We start from the raw sequence: 16321 nt of genomic DNA on the forward strand, positions 1-16321 counted from the left end.
AAAAAAAAAAGGCAACGCAGTTGTTGAGAATTGCGTCGCCTTTTCATCTATTTGGCGACTCTTTGTTAAAAGAATGCATCGCTTAAAACTATATTAGCTAGTTCTTGTTGTATTATTACATTCAAGTCATTTGGTTTGGTGGTGTGGTGATTCCTTAAAAGTGTTAGAGGTCCTGGGTTCAATTCTAGGTATGGCCCTATTTGATTTTTTTTTTTTTGTTAAAATAAAATTAAATTGAGTAAAAAAACTATTAAAAAAAATGTGAGGAGAGAACAGGTGACGCACAATCTAAATAGTGCGTCGCTTGTTAACTATAGATTAAAAAAAAAAAAAAGCTCAATTTTGGCGCTCTAATATTTTTAGTATTTATTTATTGTTGAAATAAAATTAGATTGATTAAAAAAACTTTTAAAAAAAAAGTTAAAAGAGAGAATAGACGACACACAATCTTATTGGTGCGTCGCCTGTTACATATATAACAAAATTAAATTGAGTAAAAAAACTATTAAAAAAATGTGAGGAGAGACCAAGTGACGCACAATCTAAATAGTGCGTCGCTTGTTAACTATAGATTAAAAAAAAAAAAAAAAACTCAATTTTGGCGTTCTGATATTTTTAGTATTTATTTATTGTTGAAATAAAATTAGATTGATTAAAAAAAATTTTTAAAAAAAAAGTGAAAAGAGAGAATAGACGACACACAATCTTATTGGTGCGTCGCCTGTTACATATATAACAAAAAAAAAAAAAATTATCTCAGTTTTATCGCTTTAATATTTTTACTGGTTATTTTTGTTGAAATAAAATTAGATTGTTTAAAAGAATTATAAAAAATTAAAAATTAAAGGGAAGACAACAGGCAATGCACAATCTAAATAGTGCGTCGCCTGTTACCTCTATTAAAAAACAAAAAAATCAGCTCAGTTATATTGCTTTAATATTTTTACTATTTATTTGTAGTTGAAATAAAAGAATATTATTTAAAAGATTTGTAAGAATAAACTCTACAAAAAAAATTATATAATTGAACAACAACCTCGTATAATTAAATTTTATTATTATGTAAATATAGATTAGTGGTTGGTATTCATTTTTCATGAGTAGCATTTAAATGTACAATGAAATTCAGATAAAATATACATGCAGTATTAATGGCGACTCTGGTCAGCCCCATATTCAGCGACCCTTAATGGATGTGTCGTGTGTTTTTGTTTTTAGCGACCTTTTGAGGTCGACAATTTATGGATGCGTCGTATATTTATTGAATTTTTACTTACGCATTAACCTCAAAGTTGCGATTTTGTTTTTTCAAACACATTTGTTTTGTAGCATCGCTAATTGAGTGTCGCTAGATATCAATTTTCACGTAGTGTATGTATATATATATATATTCAACACTTAAAGCACTTCCTATAATATTGCATTTTGCCATTACAATGTCAAATTTTGGTGCAAATGGTGCTTTTTACCTCCATAATGGCATATTTCAAAATTAATTTGGCACCAAGAATGCAAACTACCAAATTTTGGTAATGAGCCCATTATAACAAAGTTTGTGGGTTCACCACCATTTGATACTTTCTTTTTAATTTAATATTTAAATTGTTATTATTTTGCTTTTTAATTGATAAAAGTTGGTATTATTATCATTTAATGATATTTATAATTTGACAATGTCATTTTAGCATTGACATTGTGATCTATCATTGAAAAGCTCATACCAATAATAAATTTTTAAAATGTCAATAGTAAAATGACATTTGTCATTGAAAATCCTCTTAGTTATACATCATTAAGGGTATATTTTTAATTTATTTGTATAACTTTACTCATTTGTTTATATAGTTTTAGGTTTGTATATCCTTTTACACTGAATAAGAAAGATGCCGACAAAGAGCTTCCTTGCAGTATCGCTTTCGTGGCTGCTTTGTTTGTTTTACGCTTCACTGCATATTTTATAAGATTTCTTGCCTGTTATATATAGATTTTGTCAGGATAAATTCATTATAAAGACTTTATTCTTTGAACACTTACTAGGGGCTTCCCGATCGACTTTTGCAGGAAACCAGATTGGGAAATTGTGTTAGGAGACATCGCATTAAGGAGATAAAAAAAAAAAAAAAGACTGAAGTTTACATGGGTTGGTGGTAAAATCAGTGACAGTATTTCTCATGCAACTCATTTGGTAATCTTATCTATTCCGGGATTTAATGTGGATGATGAAAATGTACATAGTTATGGTTGGAATGCACGATCATTGCTTAAATATAGTTGCCATGTAGTTCAGATATAATTATACTCTACATCGTTCTCCACCTTTTTCCTTTATATTTTTGTCTTTTTAATTACTATAATGGCATTCGCAAAACGGTCCATTATTTTATTTTATTTTATTTTGATCACCACTGCTGCATTACGCAGAAAAGAGAAGCCAACTTGTCCAAAGAAACAAAAGAAAGAAACGGAGGTGGAACCACCCATCAATACAACAATCAAAAGTAAAAGAGCTCCATGTTGACAGGGCAAACTTAGCAATATAATCAGCAAGCTAATTGGAGTCCTAGGGGAGCAAAGAAAACTCCCAAGAGGCCCTCGCAAACCAACAGTTCATTTGCTGCATTGAATTAGATTGGATTTTATTGAACTATTTTTTAGGTCCAACCCAATTAAATTGCAAATAGAATTTTATTCTAAGTAAAAGGATGAAATATTGTATATATATATATATATATATATATTTGAGATTATTTGGTATGTAGGGTATGATTGGATTCTTTGGATTCCGGGATAAAATTGAGAATGGAATTGGATGAGATAAAAATTAATCTAGTCTTATGTTCGATAGCAGCTCAACAGGACTAAATTATATATATAATAATTATTATTAAATTAAATATAAATGATCATATATATATAACTTATCAATTTTTGAATTAAATAAAATAATTTAAACTATTCAGCTCATCATAAAAAAATAAATAAGTCCTTTATCTAATTTTTCTAAACAGTTTATCTAATTAATATATAAAATCATTAATATCAGTAAAATTGTATATATTAATCTAGACATCCATAAGAAAACGAAAACAATGTAGAAACAAAAATAAGAATAAAAAAATAAAAAGGAAATTAACAAATAAAGAAAGAATTTGAAATATAAGAAGAGAAAAAAAAAATTAGAGCTGATGTAATAAAAAGATAACAAAGATTAAAAAAAGAAGAAAAGAACAAAGATTTAAAAAAGAAAAAAAAAAGAAAAAAGGACAGACTAAAAAAAATAAAATAAAGAAACAAAGGAAAAGGAAGATAATATTTCAAAAAAAATTTAAAAAAAAAAAAAGGAAGACAAAAAGTTTAAAAAAATAATAAGGCAAAATAGGAAAGAGAAAAAGAAGGGGAAAAATAATCAGGACCACTCCTTTTAATTGGATTAGTTTGTTTTTTTTTTTTTTGGGTAAAACTTTAGATCGGATTAGTTATCCCACTCTAAGAGTATCATTCAGTATTCTTTAATCCTGTCAACTAATCATATCAAAGATGGGAATGGAATAAATCTCAATCCTTACCTTATCCACCAAACAAATCATAAGCAGTCTAATTACAAGTTAACATAGGGACAACATTTTTTTCTTCACATCTTCAAGTGCCTATCAAGCACAAACTACACATGGAGGACTAATTACACGTGCCACTGCCAAACATTTCATTTACAAAAGAACTTTACACTCTCATAACAAATAATAAATAAATGAATATAATTGATTGGAACACATTCAAAGTAAAAAGGAAACAAAGTATAACACTTATGGGAAAATCTTAAACTGTTGTTCCCAGATTATTTGAATTCTGTTAAGAGCCTGTCCGATAATGTTTTGTAAAACAAATTTTCATTGTCCCTCCGGTGACCATTTATAGCACGATTTTCAACGGCCATTACTTTCCCGTAGATTTTTTTCAGCAGCTTACTCATCTTTGTCGGCGTCTTCGTCCTTATTGAATGGTAGTGGCACTGACTTGAAAGCCCTGTACTTACCAACATTGTTTCAAATGCTCATTCTCCAACCTGATCAAATCCACAGAAACATATTGCAAACCTGTTAAATTTGCTTCACCTTACAACAAGTTCTTCTAAATCATGTTGCTAAAAACATTTTTAAGTTTCATGTATAAGTTAGATTTTTTTCTTTTACCTTTTTTTTTTTTTTTTTTTTTTTTTTGGGGAATCAGATAAGTTAGAAGCTTCACACCAATATAAACAGAATCTTTGATAATTTACCTGATGAAATTCCAAATGCCACGATGAATGATTTCCAGGCAAGCAATAATTGCAACCAAGGATTGTGTATGCAATAAAGAAAACCTCAAAGTCCAGCATAGTTTGAAGCCAGGCAAATCTCAGCAAGATTTTCGAGACCTGCAGATTCCCCATCAATCAAAATCAGATTCGAGATCATTTAGTATTGCAAAGAAATTAATCAAAGCTTTTGAGAGCAGAATTCTCATTTTACTCACAATTGCTCCAAATAGGCAATTTTGAGAGGTGCTATGAGTTTTTCTATTAACCAGTGGTTCTTAGAGCCACTTTGTAAAAAAGCCCCCAGTCAATAACAAGATCCCAATATGTATCAACTACGGCTGCAGTGACTGAGGTAACAATAGAAATCATTTTCAAACTAAATTGCTCGTGAAGGCTGTATGCTGTTTTAAAGGTAACCGCTGCAATTGTCAAGAAATATTTCAGTCAATAATACCCTTGCATTGGATCCTTCTCTTCAAACAAGTGGCGGAGGCACTGAAAAATGGAAAACACAGAAAACTTTGTAATTCTAAAACTGAGAAATTTGCAAATAATCAAACTTTTCACTTCTTAGTGATGTTTTGGGAACTTTGAGGAAGAAATTCAGAAGCTTTTAAGGCAAGAAAGAAATCAATTAGGTACCTGAAGGAGACATGACAAATACGGTAAGACAGCTACAAGGTAAAAGAAAGTCTCGTATACACCACCCTTGCAAATGTTTTTCTCCTTTGTGGTCTCCCCAACCACAATAGCAAACATAGAATTCGAGACATCTGATTGCTTGTGCCTGCATTGTAAATCTTAAGATTGAATATGAAAAACCAAAAAGCAGAAAAAGAAATGTGAACACGGAAAGCATTGTTCACGTCGCTGACCTGGCTGGTTAACTGGTCTGCCAAGAAGAACTCTAGAAGTGTCACCTGCAGGAGACCAAAATAAAGGTATGATGATATTTAGATCTCCAACATAAAGTTCTGTTTCTTAGTCGTTATTATAATCGTTAATAGTAATATAACAATCAAAGATTGCAGAGCAAAATGTGATTAAGAAGAAATTAGTTTGGTGTTTTGAGAAATGGAGCAGTGAAGCTGGAGAGGTTATGTATTGGTCTTACCACAACCAAAAGGAGCAGGACAACTTCAGTCCATGCATTGTAATGTTTAGTTTTGAGGTCCATTCGCATGTCGAGGTTGGATAGTGCACGCTTAAAGCCACCGTAGCTATAACAATACCAACTAGTAGAATTTGTCGGTAACTTTGTTCCTTGCTTGAAACCAAATATGAATGAATAATTGACTCGGTATCGCCTCCAATAGTATATATTGGCAGCATACATGAACATGTGCAAGACAATGAATCCAAACAAGCTGCAAGGAAAATTTAACATGTACCAAACAATTATTACAAATATTTTATAGGTAATAAAAAGAAGATGGGATTGACTTCTTAGTTACCTGTAGAGGGGAAACACGGTATTCATGTATAGGGTGCTACCTTTCTCATTAATGATATTCCGGGCACGTATGAGTAAAACAAGAGCAACTATTCGAGCACCTGTGCAACCAGCAAAGAAACCTGCAAAAATTTCAGAATAAACATACATACATACATCCATACAAACATATATATATATATATATATATATGTATATTATTCAATGAAATCGTCCTTAATTTTCCAATACTAAATTTAAAAAGTTTAGTCTTCCTATACCAGTGGTAAATGTAATCCTATGTCGTTCTTTCTTTTCTCTTGGTCTTAAGTTGGCCATGCCCTTACTGCGGTTTGAGTTTGAGAAATGCTTGATGAATGTAACTTCCACCCTATCCAAAAGCTTCGTAACCTGCAGTAATTAACAAAGGAGATGTCATATATGATCAACAAGCAGAAAAAAATGATCATAATTTTCCTAGTCTTGAAAAAAAGAATGAGATGGATCACCATTTCATAATGTTTATATTAACGAGACGGACCACCATTTCACCACTTCAAAGACCGTGATGAAAAACACTAAATTTGTAATTAGAACATTTTAGTTTCAAATGGGTACCGAGGTTTGAACACAACACTTCTCGGTCACCCATAGTCTTATACCATCTTAAATCACATATTTATCCCAAACGTTATATAGCTAATAGGAAAGCAGGCTCAGTGATGTATATCAAGCATATATTCCAATACTAACCTCATCTGAGCTGCCAAAGTAGGAATTATCAACAGTTTTCCCGTAAGACTTTGAAGCATTTCTTCCAGTAATCTGCAACAATTAGAGAGACAAATATGGATAATGTAAACTAACAGAAAATTCCTACAAATTAATACAAAATTTAAACCTCAATTTTTGTCCTTTAAACTGCTAAACATGGAGAACAATTACTATTTGTTAAATTACTTGAGCGAAAAATTACCTTGTCATATTTCTTCATGATCTTTGAAAATGCCAAGGTATTTAGAAAGCTGATCACATATTCACAAAGAAATGGTTAACTACAATGCTAATCTAAAATTAGAAGAAATAAAAAATAAAACAAAATAATTTATCGTACCTGAAGTTCTTTAGCAATCGCAGCTTCTGATAAAGTTCAATAAAAGCTCTTTTAAGTTGTCCTTCAACTTTCTTTAGATTTTCCCTGCTGAAAGTCAGCTCTGTCAGCATAGGGACTTGAAGGACACCTTTAACTGTGGAACGTGGGGTCTCAACAGTGTTGTTGAATTGCACATGGTTCAGTACTTCAAGTGGAGCTGGTTTAGTGAACTTCACGTTCTTTGGCTTCTCAGCTTGAACCTTTTGATTGTGATCATATTTTGTGCAATTAACCTTTTGGTAATTCTCATCGCTGGATACATCTGATTGTTCTCCTTGGCTGCTTGGCTCACCTTCTTCGATCACATCCATGGCCATGCTATATTTTCTTGATTATCAACCATAATAATTAATAACATTTATTGCTTATTGGACCAAAAAAAAAAAAAAAAAAAAAAAAACAAATCTATGCAACTTTTTACACTTTGCGCTCATATACTACAAAATTTCCTTAAATTGCCCCTGAACGCTTATTATTCGGTCAATTAAGTTCAAGCATTTAGAAAGAAAATTTTGATCAAATTAACCATATACAATTTATATAACTTTTATTTAAAATTTGTATTCTTCTTTTCTGGACAGTACGCATTACTAATATTTCCAAATTTATTGGAAAAAATTGCAAAATTAAACTAAATTGATAGGGAAAAAAAGGGTAAATTACATTTGGTACCCTAAAATTTCAAGATTGGACAATTTCAACCTTAAATTTTTTAATTGGACAAATTAGACTTTTAAGTTTCAAAGCGCTGTAAATTGATATCCTGAAATGCTTTGAAGTTTCAAAATCATTGCAAATTAATACCTTGAAATAATAATATTGTTAAAATTAATGATACTTACATCATCATCATATCATGTTGATAATATAACTAATTTTGAGAAATAAAAAATATTTTTAAAAAAAAATTGAAAAAATGCATATGTTCTTTTAAAATTTTATATGTATGGTTTTTTATTTGAAAAATTGTATTCATTTTTTTATTTAAATTAAAATAACCACAATCATAATTAAATATTTTTTTAATCTAAAATTAGTTCAAAAAATAAAAATTAAAATAAAATTGTAATTTTTTATCTAATAAAATCATTTTTATTAGATCAAAATTTAAAAATATTTTTTTATACTCAAACCGAAAAAAAAAAGGATCAAAATGCCAAAATAAAAATTAAACAAAAAATTATAAAATAAAATTATTTTTTTAAAAAAAATAAAATTTGTTTAAAAAGATGAAAAAATACATTTATTGTTTTTCCATTTTTTCTCAACGGTTTTTTATTTCAAAAATTGTATCAATTAATTTTCTATTTAAATTAAAATACCAATAATCATAATTAAATATATTTTAAACTTAAAATTAGACTAAAAATAACCAATTAATTATAATTGTAGGTATTTTAATTTAAATAAAAAAATTGATACAATTTTTTTAATAAAAAACCATAAATAAATTTTTTTTCAATTTCTTAAAAATATTTTTTTGAAAAATAATTATGATATTATCATGATGTCATGCTAATATCAACATTATTACAACGTAATATTAATTTTAATAATATTGTTACTTTTGGATGCCAATTTGTACGATTTGAAATTTAAAAATCCAATTTACCCGAATCAAAAATTTAGAGTCAATCGCACAATCTTAAAATTTCAAGGTATCAAAATGAAATTATCCAAAAACAAAAATTACAAAAAAAAGATAATAGTTCAATAGTAATGTGAAGAATTTTATAGTTTTGGACGGTAAAATATAAAAACATAATATAGCTGAATGGGCTAATTAAAATGTAGTTGCCCCTAATATTTTCCTTTCCTTATAAAAAAAAAAAAAAAAATCTGCAACAATAGATGGTAAATAGAAAAGAAAAAGGCAGTGTTTTCAAAAGCAGGTTGTGACAATTGTTGTACTTTGATTGAAGATGACCTAGACATGTGGGCTTAAATCGTTTATGGATATATACTGATATTTTTTCTTAATAAATATTAATGTTTCACTCCAAAAAAATCTAATAACAATAAAAAAAAGTATAAAAAAAAACATATAAAACTATAAAAAGTATAAAAAATAAATTAATTAATTAATTAAAAAAAAAGAAAAAAAAGCTTAGTTTGAGAAAGAAATTTAACACTTGCTCTAGCCCAATGATGAAAATATCAGTCTCGACGGAAATATCAAATGTACGATTTTATGAAAATGTCGATAAAATTACAAAAACTGTAAATATTTAATTTAAAATATATATTTTTATATATGAGATAATTAATATAATAAAATATTATAAAAATACAATAATTATAATACAATGATAATAAAATAATCCATATATATAGTATATTACCATACTAACATTGCATATGAGATTGATTATTTGTTCGTATTTTGATAACAAAAATCACAATTTCAAACTGTAAAAATAGAAAATAATTCTTTTTAATAATAAAAATGAAGAATTATCTAAAACTATCTAATAAATTTTGTAAAGCTACAATTTGGAAGTTTTATATATTTTACCTTTTAAAAATTAAAATTAATTTGTATATTAGGAATTGACGACAATAATTACTTTTCAAATTTAGATTAATTTAATCCTCTTAACTAAGTTAAGAATTTGTATCTCCATTCCCAATATATTAGGGGAAAAAAACCAATTTGTTAAAAAATAAGTCAAAATTACATATCAAACTTTATTAAATAAAATATTTGAATTTATCGAGTTACCAAACACAAACCCAAGCCAAAAAACAAAAATTATAATAAAAAATATAAAAAACAGAAAAGGAAAAACACTCTCTTCGGGCTAGGGGAAGCAGGCATGTGGAGCACACATCAAGTCTATCAATTAATGGGCTAGGGGAAGTAGGCACCCGAAGCACACATCAAGTCCAATTAATAAGTTACCTGACAAAAGTAACAAAGCACAAGCCAATTTTACCCAAAAAAAAGACAAAGTACAAGCCAAAATAATAATAATAAAAAAATAAAGCGAAAGAAAAAGCAAACTAACCCAATGTATCTCTCTCTCCTTCTCTTTGCAAACTGTTCACCATTGTGAAACTCCATTTTATTCAAACCTTAGTAGTCCAGGCTTTTCCTTGCTACCGATTTTCTAATGCACAAACACCATCCTTGTGCAAACGGAAACAACATCAGCTTTTCTCTATTATCTCAGATCGAGAACCGGCAACTTAAATTTCCACTTCTTGATATCGACCGGAGACATAATCAATATCGGTAATACTTCCATAGATGTCCATCGGAAAATCGGTACTTCTGTCGATATCCACCGATAACGTCGATATTCATAGACAACGGCGACTTTTCCATGACACACCGGACAAAAATTCCCCCCCCCCCCCCCCTCTATCGGTGTCGAGGCTCACCGAAATCCGACATTGTGGCCGATTTCATCAAAATCGATGACTTTTTCTTCACTGCTCTAGCCCCACGAGGAATTGAAGCAGCAACATCTGAAGCAATACAAGTCATCTCCAAATTCCAATCAAACCAACCTTGAGGATTCTCAACTTTGATCTGGAAAGCGATCAAAGCATCCATTTGCTTATTCAATATAGCCGTTTCTTTCATCACCTCCTCGACTTTTGACTTGTAAAACCTCTCCACTTTGTTTAGCTCCTCGTCAAGCCTCCTCAAGTAAACTAGCTCGTACTCTCCACCTTCGTCGGAGCTCATCAAGAACGTCGTCTCCTAACTTTCAGAACCATTCTTGTCGACCGAGTGCACCAGAATGGGTTGGTTCTCAATGTCTCCTGGGGTTGATGGGCTGGTGGTGTTGTGTCTATTTAACAGACCACTGAAAGATCTGTAAAGTGTTGGCCTTCGCTTGAGATTGGCCGGAGCTGCGATGGTTGGCCGGTTCCTTTGCCTAAAACTTTGAATATCTTTCAAAAGGGCTTTCAGAAAAATGTAATCCATGTATGCTTCTTGCCATTCCGGCACCATTTGGGTGGCAAATTCCTTCCCAAACTTCATTTTAGTATCTTTCTTTCTTATGGAAACAATATCTCAAGTGTGGACTATATAACTTTGCTTTTGCATAGAGCAAAGTTAACACAGAAAGAAATGAAAAAGACAACCAAATGCATGAAAAGACACAAAATGATGGGGAATGAGCTTAGATGAATCTTATTGAATTTATATATATGGAAAGGAGAAAGAAAGACCTAGTCTTATTGCTTCGAGTTCCTTTGAAAATTCAACACTTAGTCTTTTGCTTTGAGTTTCCTTGAAAATTCTTTTAAGAATTTTCAAAGGTTTTAGTCAGATCAAGTATTGTCCACATATAAATTTGTTTTATAAAGAGTATACATATTTATTTTTGTCAAATTTATTGCAAAAAAATTGCATAATTGAACTAAGGGGGGTGTATTAAATTTATAATTTTAATAACTTTTAATGACTTTTTTTAAGTGATAGATTTTTATAGATTTGTTGGATTTTAATGGATTTTAAATAGAGTTTATAAAAGTATGATAGACTTTCATAGACTTTCATTTTAATGACTTTTAACGACTTTCAAAAATATTTATAATATAACCATATATTAAAAAGTATAATCTACTTAAAAACGAAAATGAGAAAATGATCAAAAATGTAACGAACAATCCATTACTACTAAGAAATAATAAAAATATCTAATATTCATTTTTTTAAAATACCAACAATTTCATTGTTATGTGTAAAAAAAAAATCTATTGTTCATTATCATTAAAATGTTCAACATCATTCCACACATTAGCAGTTATAGCATCTCTCCATTGATTTGCATGCTCTCTTTGTTCTTCTTGAGTCTCAATAATTGGTTCATAATCATCCTCCTCATTAACTGGTATTGCTGAAGATGATGAACCTTCATCTTCTTATTCTTCTGAAAACTTATCAGAACGACACTCTTTGTGCAGAAAGTTATGTAATCTTGCACAAGCTGAAACTAATTCTGCTTGTGTATCAAATGAAAATGGAAGAGCTATTTTGAAATTTGTAAACCGTGATTTAAATATACCAAATAATCTCTCAATTGTATTTCTCAATAAAGCATGACGATGATTGAATAATTCATTTGGAGTTTCAAGATCACAACCTTGATCTAAAAAATCTTGAAGATGATAACGAATACCTCGAAAAGGAGCTAAAAATTGAAATTGATTTGGAAATCCACAATCTACCAAAAAACAATTTACCTAACCATATAATACTTGTATAATTAGTAAGCAATACGTAACATGTATGATTAGAGAAACAAAAAAGTAATAATAATAATAATAGATATATGAATAAATAAATATATAAATACCTTGTGGTACTTTAAGTCCATTCCTCCTTGATAGAGCATCATTTAATACTTTTGAATCATGAGCAGATCCTTCCCACCCACTAAGCACATACATAAATTCTAAATCAAAGTTGCAAGATGCTAAAACATTTTGTAAAATTATTCCATGACGATTACGGTAACTGCTTACATCACGTCCTCATACCATTGTGGGAAAATGAGTGTCGTCAATAGCTCCTATGCAATCCTATACTTATAAAAATAATATAGAATAGGTTATAAGAATTACAGCAGTTTAATAGTTAAAAAAAAACAACAATAACAATAACAATAATTAATACTAAAAAAAAAAAATCACTTACTTTAAAGTAAGGGTAAAATCTTGTACTTTCTCTAATTTTTTCTGGCACTATTACTCCAGGTTTAGCCATCAAATCTACTACGATTGTGTTCAACACCCTCAAAATCTTGTTAAAACTTTGACTAGTGGTAAAATGTGACCATTCAAATGTTTTACGAATCAAACAATATAGAGAATTTTGGCCGACAGTAAGTAAAAATGTTGCAAGTATCTCTTCAACACAAATAACTCTTGTGTCGTATAGTAATGTTTTTTCTCTAATGATGTTACATAACTTTAGAAACACATCAGGATACATTCTATAAACTTGCTGAAAGTTTGTCGGTTCCTCATTTAATATTTTGTGTACGTAGTCGTCTCCAATTGACGTTTTTGATCTTCTGGATAATGAACGTTGAACATGATTACTATACATGTTAACTATGAGTTCATGTAGTACCTGGAGAATTGCTCTAATAGCTATCAAAGAATTTTTAACTTTTTCCCGCAATTCTTCTTCATACTCTTCTTCTTCCATCTCTTCCTTTTCTATTTCTTTAGTGTCTATATTGGAATAAGACATTGTAAATGAAGCCCCCTGGTCAAATTAATAAAAAAAAAACATAAAAAATTATTAAAAAATAAGCTCATTATTTTAGTACACGTGTTAAGCTTAATAATAACTCAAAAAATAATGAAAAAAATAATCATCCAATGATCAAGGATCTAAAAAAGAATTTAAATGCATATTCATAATAATCATATATATGTATAAAATAAAAAATAAAAAAAAACAAGTCAAACTCATTCCATTACTATTTTATACTAACCAAAAAAAAAAACACATAATAAGTTAGACACTCAAAATAAAAATAACATCCTTAAAACAATACATTTTAAAATCACTCAATTTTGCAATTCAAAGTTAATCCAGTCGAAATGCTCTTGGGGTGTCATTTTGAAGAACTCATTCTTCTTTGCTCCAGTGTTTAACAATTTCAATGCCTTATATTGAGCTTGCTTATCCAAGTTTGGAATCTCCTTGATAATATCCCAACAACTATAATCTCTACTATCAATTGAATCAATACTTTGATTCAACTTGTTAATACTTTGATTATTCTTCTCCAAGACTGCTGCTTGTGACATATTAGTTTCAAAAGGACTAGATTTTCCATCAAAGTCCATTCTATTTCTTGTTTTTGTTATTGGAGGAACCTCTGAACTTGTGTTCTGAAAAGGTAATGATGAAGTAAAATCGTCTAAAGTTGGAGACTGTAGTGAAATTTCTTGTATATCACTTGGTATGAATGTCTTAGTCGTGAGATCATATGTCAGGTTGTCTAAATCACCACCTCTATTTTCTTCGAAGTCAGATATTCTTGCATTAGTTTCCTCTCCTAATCCAATTGAATGTCTCCTAGTTGCTGCTCCATTTCTAATTGCAATTCTCAAATCTTCATAATCAGCAAAAGTGTCTGTATGATAACTTTTATGGGTAGGATAAGACTGACAAGAAACAAAATTACAATTAGCATTAGTATGTTATAGAAACAAGCAATAGACAATGTATAAAAAATTACTATTATGAATATTCATTATTTTTTTTGTATATATATATTTTAAATAGAAGAAAGCTTACCTTAAAATAGTCCTCCCACACTTCTTCACTAGCAATAAATTTTTTTGTTAGAGAGTAGTTGGCATACCATTGTTTAACCATTTCAACCGACTTGTATACTCCTTATAAGTCCATTCACTCCCAAATTTTGCATTAAGAAGGGGAAGTATTCTTTTTTCTACAGTTTGCTTGCTTAATAAACCACTTTTATCATGCCATCCACGATTGGCAGCATCAACCATAAGTTTTAGTAACTCATTGCTCTCATCCATTGACCATACTTTATATTTTTCTACACCTTTTCCTTTTCCTTTATGATTTCCTTGTTGTGAATCCTCCATTAAAAATTACTATATTTTACATAAAACGCAATACACAATTAAAAAAATAAAAGAATAGTGTGCAGGATGTTAATAAATCCGTGAAACTTTAAAAACAATATACAAAAGAACTTGCAAAAAAAAAAAAAAGGAAAAAACAGCTGGAATCACATGAATGCAAAATAGTGATCTACCAAATACTAATGCATGCCCGCTAAATGTGACCAATTAACCCAAAACTTATAGCCTTGACGTTGAGGTGTCTAATTCATAGTACAAAGATACCAATTAAAATGGATACGGAAATTAAAACGGCACAAAAATCAATCCCTTTCCTTTTCATTAACCACCAACAATATTTGTACATAAACTACTACATTGCCCATCAAGCATTAAAAAATAAAAATAAAAAATAAAAACTACTATATTGCTTATATCTATGTGTTCATGTGTGCATTTGTGTACATGAAAAATATGCCTATAATTATTAAAATCAAATTTCTCTATTTTTCTTCTTTCTAAGAAAATGCATCACCAACAACCTTTCAAAAAATAGGAAAAAGAAGAGAAAGTGCAAACAAAATTATGCCACAAAAAAACGATGCACAGCCACCAATTATATACCCAAAAAGAAATCAAGGTTTATTCACCAAAAAAAAAAAAAAAAAAGGAAAAAAAAAGTCAAGATTTGCTTGTTACATCTATTACACTAGGACAATCATTACATTCTACTTCTAATAAGATAAAAATGAACAGAAAAAGAAAAAGAAAAACAGTTTCTATCTTAAAAAAATCACCATCATCACAAAAGAATCACCTCTTTTATATATATATATATATATATATATATATATATATTTTAAAAGTCTACAAAATCATTAAAAGTTAAGATTATATAAAAAGTTAAGTATTGGTATTTTTTTTTTTTTTTGTGATGATGGTGATTTTTTTTTATATCACAAAAGTAAAGAGGTATTTAATCCTGACTCTTCTTTATCACCTTATAACTGCACTCTTCTCTATCACAAAATCCAAACCATAGATCGAAAAATATATAACGTACTGGAAATTTTTTGAGGTGATTGAGATAGAAGAATACCGAGCAACTTCCCTTCAACATGCAACAGCATCTTTTCAATGTCTTCTGTATTTTTTAGAAGTTGGTAAATTTCTTTGGGGTAGCTGGTGGAAAAATTGGGAGAACTTCTATTTATATCTCTCACAAAAAAGTTAAGAAAAGTAATCAAAAATCCAAATATATAAAAATCAAATACAAATTGAATATATCTTTACTTTTAAAGATTTAAAAAAATCATAATTAAATACATTACAACTTTTATAAACTTTATCAAAATTTTTAAAAGTTATGATTAAATACCTTTTTACTTTTAAAAGTATATGAAAGTCTATATTTAATACACCAATACTTTTAAAATCTACTAAAGTCATTAAAAGTTAATATTAAATACATTCCTGAAAAAATGATAGCAAAACAATAATTTAAAAAACTGTGACATAATTAGTTTTTGTAATAATTAATATGAATACCAATTTAGTAAGTCAATAAAAATTTTGCTTATGAAGTTTTATATATCAATTTAAAAATTGATTTATTTATATTTTAATTTATTTAAACTTTTAATATATTTTTATATTATATTTTTCAGATTAGCTGGTACTTATTTATTTTATTTTTTTGGGTAATTAAGTTGGTAAAAATTCATTAACGTATATGTACTATTATTCTTTACTATGATTTTATCTGCTGTACTTTAACAATGGTGTTATAGCAGGTACACTGATGAATACAGGCACATGCAGTCAACAACTTCAGAGCAAACTTTAATGCAATTGCCGTTTAAGT

The 16321-nt window shown here is 28.9% G+C and overlaps 2 pseudogenes; both read right to left on the reverse strand.

Moving 5' to 3' along the window:
• Positions 1–3962: 3962 nt before the first annotated feature.
• LOC132800313 (phosphate transporter PHO1 homolog 3-like) lies at positions 3963–10876 on the reverse strand (annotated as a pseudogene).
• Positions 10877–11595: 719 nt separating this feature from the next.
• On the reverse strand, positions 11596–12607 carry LOC107414908 (uncharacterized; annotated as a pseudogene).
• Between the last annotated feature and the right edge of the window lie 3714 nt (positions 12608–16321).

The sequence above is a fragment of the Ziziphus jujuba genome, chromosome 12 (genome assembly GCF_031755915.1).
Source record: "Ziziphus jujuba cultivar Dongzao chromosome 12, ASM3175591v1".
Classification (NCBI taxonomy): Eukaryota; Viridiplantae; Streptophyta; class Magnoliopsida; order Rosales; family Rhamnaceae; genus Ziziphus; species Ziziphus jujuba.